The sequence below is a fragment of the Sorex araneus genome, chromosome 2 (genome assembly GCF_027595985.1).
Source record: "Sorex araneus isolate mSorAra2 chromosome 2, mSorAra2.pri, whole genome shotgun sequence".
In the NCBI taxonomy this organism is placed as follows: Eukaryota; Metazoa; Chordata; class Mammalia; order Eulipotyphla; family Soricidae; genus Sorex; species Sorex araneus.
The window spans coordinates 153,793,498-153,800,208 of NC_073303.1; positions in this window are offsets into that span (position 1 = coordinate 153,793,498).

Consider the following 6,711-nt stretch of genomic DNA (forward strand, 5'->3'; position numbering starts at 1 on the left):
AACCTTATTTACCACACAAGCTAAAAAACTGAAAATTAAGAAAAAGTTGTATTCAGATGTTGGGTAACATTGGCTTGTCCTTGCTTCTCCGAAAGGGAGCTTAGGGAATATTGAATCACTCCCACAACAGTGCTCTTGAGGCACACCCAATTCCATCAAGCACTAACAATTCCATGTTGCTTTTCTCTTTCCTTTTTGTCCTTTGCATGGGTTTATTTAGCAATGTTATTTTTGTATAGACACAGGAAGATAGTTCATTCTATGCTTTATAACATGGGAGTTAATTGACTCCAAAATAATATTTACTCCTGGGCATCCATATTTACTTGACTTAAGCCTCAGTTGCCCTTAGTTCCTAGCGCTTCAAGAGAAGGGTCCCAATGAAGGGACTGGATGGACCAAAACAAGCTGTAAGCTACCCTGGCATCGAAAGGAGACAAGCTAAGTGCCAAAAGTGTGTTAAGAGCTGGGTCATGGAACTCTGTCATGACTCTGTCATGACCCCAAAAGAAGTAACTGAATAAGAATCCTGCTGGAGTTGGGTAAGACTGGCCTGGCCTGAGGACTGTGGTCTGAAATATATAGTAAGATGTCCCCAGGAAGAACGAATCTTTAAGCTTAATATATCTCTTACTGTGTTCATACAAAATGACTAGAAATATTATAAGAAGTAAATTTACTATGGTAGTTTTAAAGGATGAGGAAAGGAGAAAGCAATACACCCTAGATGGAGTCCTGCCCTTGAGCAGACCTCCTAGTAATGTGAAGTGCTGAACTCTCACATGAGATTTTGTCCTTAAGTAATCTCCTAAAGGAGTGGCTTTACATTTGTTTGTTGTTATGACAAGGTTCAGCCCCACCTTTGTGTATTCCCACCCTTCATGATTGCTGTATACTATGCTATATGGGGTAAGAGGGGACTAGAAAGTAGATAACTAGTTGTTGAAGACAAGAAAGTCGACATTGAAGATTGGAGGATGAGAACTGAGACTTTTAAGATTTCTGGACTTTGAGGACAAGCATACAAGGACTATGAGGAGACTATGAGACTACAACGAGACTAGGAAGGAGATAATGAAGAAGAGGGCTTTTGGGACTATGACCAAAACTATGACTACAATTGCACCGTAAGGGAGAGTTCGAATGATGGCAGGGAGGAATAAACCGACTGCCCATGAGCCTGGGGCCCTGGTTCGTGTTTCTGTGTGTCCGCAGTGCTTTGTTCATTCATTGCCTCCCTGGTTCAGCCTGGGAAAATGGTTCTCGACCACCGAATGCTTACATCCCTAATGCCCCACCATGACTTTTTTCTCTGAAAACTTACACTCAATCACTAACTTACTGAAAAAAAAAGTAGTGACTATTCCCAGATAGAAATTATGAGATTAAAATGGTATAATCATCTATTACTAATAGGAATGTAGAGAAAATTATTTTATAAACATGGATATGGATAATCATAAGTGCTTATGATTGTTTGGCCTACTTTGGGAATTTACTTGATCAAGTGAGTCAGTGGAATAAAAAACTTTCATCCCCAAATCCAGGCTCATCTCTAAATTCCAAACTCAGCTGTCAATTAGCAGTATTGGTACATTTGGAAGGAACTGCAAATCAATATGAGATTAAACTCATTTCTGCCTAGAAACTTGGTCCTAATTATGAGTAGTATTTTTTAGATAACAGAAATATTTTATTATTCAGTTGTTTTCAAAAGAAACCTGGGATCTATCTTTTAATCATTTTGTTCTACTTTATTTGGGTTATTCAATTAAATACAGAATTCCCTTTACCTATTCCATTTGGTTCTGTCCATCTTCTCCTTCATTACTTATCACAAAGGAGCCATCTCAATTTGCTTAAATTGCCTCCACTCTTTGCTAATCCACTTTGCATAATGTAAACAAATATAGCCTTCTAAATGCAAATATTGTCATGTCAGGTTCTGACAAAACTATTTATAAAATTTTTTTCTTGTAATTACATATCATTCATTAATCTTGCTTAAATGCAGACTGTTTTTATAGTATGACTCTCTTTTATTTCCCATATTATGCACATTAAAGTTAGAAAGCACACATCACAAAAAACTGTGAGTGGAACAAGAAAGCATACATCACAAAAAACTGTGAGTGGAACAAGCGAACACTAACATTTTCACTCATAAATTTAGAAAACATTTTGACTCTCAGAATTAAATTAGATATATTTCAATACCCTAATTTATTTTTAATCAAATCAACCTATTTAATAATGTTTGTCAAGATGTATATATAAAAAGTATAAGTATATTTAAAAGGAGACTTTTGACAAAAATATTGTGCCCACTATCTTTAAGATTTCTGGTTAATAAGAAATTAATTTATGAACTCGTTTGCTAGAACTATTATAATTTTAGTGAAGTCCATCTGTATAGGTGAATATAAGAAATGCTAGTGTCCAAAAACCCAAGATAATACATATGAGGTAAATGTATCATTTCATACATCTGTTTCAGAGGAATAACAGGGTGACTAAATGAACGTAAATTTGGGATTAAATGAGATAGATGTAAAGAGTTGGAGCACAAACATGGCATACATAAGGCCCTGAGTTGGAATTCTGACACTAAATGATCCCTAAATCCTGGGTTTACCTGTGCTGCTGGACCTGGGCATTTGTAAAAGGTGCGGCAAGCACTGAAATGTATCAGAAGTGACCTTTGGACTTATCTTATTCCTCAGATGCATACATATATAAATATATTTATGTTTTAAATTTTAAATGCTATAGAAATATTCTGGGCTGGAGCAAAAGCACAGCGGTTGGGTGTTTGCCTTTCACATGGCCGACCTGTGTTCGATTCCTCCACCCCTCTCGGAGAGCCCGGCAAGTTACCAAGAGTATGGAGCCCGCAAGGCAGAGCCTGGCAAGCTACCCGTGCATATTGCATATGCCAAAAACAGTAACAATAAGTCTCACAATGAGAGATGTTACTGGTGCACGCTAGAACAAATCAATGAGCAACGGGATGACAGTGAGAGTGACAGAAATATTCTAATATTTGAGAAAAATCACATCAATCATGACAAGGACTTTTTATAATTGACCACAATCACAAACACGGTTTGACTTGATAAAATAAGTTTATATGTTTGATGATTAAGCCTCCTGTAATTTAAGTGCTTTTTGAAATTTATTCCTTTAAATTATATTAAAATATATAGCTGAAATATGGTCTATCTCAGGAAATGTTCCATATACAAATGAAAAGAATATATTTGAGAGATGTCGGGCACATTGTTCTCGAAATGTTAATTTGCTCAAGATACCTATTGGTATTACTCAAATCTTTTTTGAATAACTTTTTTTAAAATAACTTATTTTTTTAAATAATGTATTCTTTTTTAAATAACTATTTTGTCAACTAACAAGAGTTAGGATATCTCATCAAACTATTGGTGCATTTATTTTTCACTTTATTTCTACCAGTTGTTATTACAGATATTTTAAATCTCTGGACTAGGTGCATAAAGAATTGTTATATTATTGATAGGATTAAATCACTAGAACGTGATTTCTCATTGTCTCTGGTAATATTATTATATTAAAATTAATTTACCTATACATAAGGAAGTCAAAAAGATGGGAGAAATTCATATCAGACAATTTCTATGGTATTAAATGTAACATTATTATACAGTTTACAGTCGTATTACTACAGTTGTCACTCGCCCTCTCTTTTCACATCCTAGTTTGTAAAACACTATCTAATATACATGAGGCTATGTTTTGATTAACTTCAATGACAAAAGATAATTTCAGGATTCTGAACTGGTTATAGACTACTATTTGTTCTGTTAAATATGTCCTCCATCAACTTTTTCATCTTTACTGACCTATAAAAGATCATTTAGAGTTCGACTAAGTGCTAAACATGATGTCTTGAAGGGTTTGGTATAAAAACTATAGTACCTTGCATGCAGCCATTCATGGTTCTATTCGATTTACTGTATATGGTCCCCTGTGATCACCTAAGGTCACTCCTGAGTACAGAGTCAGAAATAGCTCCTGAGTGCTATTTCAGGGTGTATCCCAAACGCAGTTAGAGAAAAGACTTCAATATTTCTATTTTTAAAAAGGCAAAAGACTTAAGTGATGTGAAGAGAAACCAGAATTAAGATTTTTTATTCTTTACATTTTGTGTAATGATATGTATAGCAAACATTTTATAGTAGATATGGACTTTAACATAATTTTGGGGGGATGGGTCACATTTAGCTCTGCTCAGAGCTTACTCCTGGATCTCTATTCAGGAATCACTCCTGGATAAGTACTTAGGGGACTATATGCAGAGTAGGAGATGAAACATGGATTCTAGAGATGGAACCCATGTTGACTGTGTTCAAGTCAGTTTTCAGAGTCACCTTATTATCTTTTCCTTCACTTTTAAAAAAATGGCTTAAATGGGAGCCTGGCGATCATGCCCAGGAACTGCCTCTGGCATCATATAAACTCATTAACAGTCAAGATCAAGACTCAAAATAATCTCAGAAGAGACCAACAACCTGCAGAGATGCCTCCAGACCCTGTGCAAGGCTAAGTATCAGCTAGTGTATCCTGGGGCGGGGGCAGGGATGGCGGGTGAGCCCACCACCCACTCAAACAGTGCCCCTGAAGATGAAAATCTGCAGAATCCAATTGCCACCATGCTCATGGCTGATCTCCACAGACTTGGGACTAGCTTCATCCCTGAGTGAATCTTTTGAAAAACTCAAGTATGTAGGGTTTGTGACTTAAATCGCAAGGGTCTCATGGAGCTAGAACTTCCCTTATCTCTCTGTTCTTCTGGGACCCTGCCAGTAATGCCCACAAACTGCTCTAGTGTCATATAAACTCATTAATGACCGTGATCCAGAGACTCACAAAATAAATCTTGGAAGAGACCAAAAATATAAAAATTAAAATAGCTTTAAAAAAACAAATGAAATGCTTAAAATTAATTTAAGCAAACTAGTTAATATATATAATTGCTGGCAATAATATGTATAATTATTATACATACATGTACTAATAGAGATTTTCATTACAATATCACTGTAAATGAAAGTTCTATTTTTTGAGATCTTTAAATAGATTCAGAGACAATGAATATAAAGAAATTTAACTATTGAAAAATCTCCTGGGGCTGGAGTGATAGCACAGAGCATAGGGCATTTGCCTTACACGTGGCCGACCCGGGTTCGAATCCCAGCATCCCACATGGTCCTCTGAGCACCGCCAAGGGTAATTCCTGAGTGCATGAGTCAGGAGTGACCCCTATGCATTGCCGGGTGTGACCCAAAAAGCAGAAAAAAAAATCTCCTAATATTATTGCAGAAATTTTCAGTGAATTTTGTACATTTTGAAATTAGCATATATACTAAAATTAATATTTATCTAGTCATAACTGAGGCTTGCATTTATACTAATTTTGTCACTGAAGGTTTTTTGTTTTTGCTTTATACTCATAACTTCAATCATGTCATAGAAGTTGTTGTATTTGTCTCAAAGTTAGTTTCTTAAAGCAAGAGAGCCATTTTTGTAACTCTTACCTAGTTTGAAATAGCAATTTGAATAGAAAGAAATGATGTACTCTCTGTTATTGAAAACAATAGATAATTGTTCCTTCAAAGGAATGTTACCATGCCTGCATTCATTCTGTACTGTTCATAATTTATTCTTACAAATTTGGTGGCTTAGTATAGCAACATTTAATTTTCACCACTTAGGATGCTAGAAGTCTCAAGTCAGGCAACATCCTCAGGATTGGCTTCTTCTGCAGGTTATGAGTGTACATTCCATGCCTCTCTCCTAGCTTCTGGAGGTTCTGGGTATTCTTGTAATGTCTTGACTTATGAAAGTTTCCATCTTCACATTATTTTCTCTGAATATATTTTTATTCTTTCTTTTATAAGGATACCAATCACCAAATAATGTACACTATAAACCTAGTATGATCTCAAGAAGTTATTAAGTCTAATTATTTCAGCAAAGATGCCATTTCCCAGGAAAGTCATATTCATAAGGATTAGATCTTATATATATGTGTATATATATACATATATATAATTTGGAGGGTAAGCACCATTCAACTCACTGCATTTCTCAATACTAGATTTGGGAAAGTATTTCACAATATCAATAATACAATGACAGCACAATAATTGACTAGGAACTAGAGATACATGAATTAAATATAAATTGTCATGAAACACAGTCAACTTGTACAGAAAATTAATTATCTTCTGACTGCTAGTCTATAGAGCATTTAGTAGAACCCTAAATTATCCAGATAAGAAAATTATGCAATAGGTCCACAGTCAGAATAGAAACATTAAAACGGGATTTAAAATTAATATGTATTCCAATCTAATTGTTGATTTAGGCAGGGGAGCTTATAAAAAATAAACAATTCTCTACATTAAGTAGTGCATTTTTCTTTGTCATAAATTAATTTCTACAACTTATTTAATACATAGATCTTAGACTTTGTACTTGAAAGTAACTATTTAAATGGAAAAATCATCAACCATTGTTTGGCTATGCAATACCCCATAAAGTAAACTAATCCATTCTTGTCCCAGCTTTCTCATTTACAAAATACACCAAATTCCTATTATTGTTATTATAATAAAATTAATAAATTACATAAAATGGTCTACTGACTTGAAAATCTTCAGTAATGCAAAA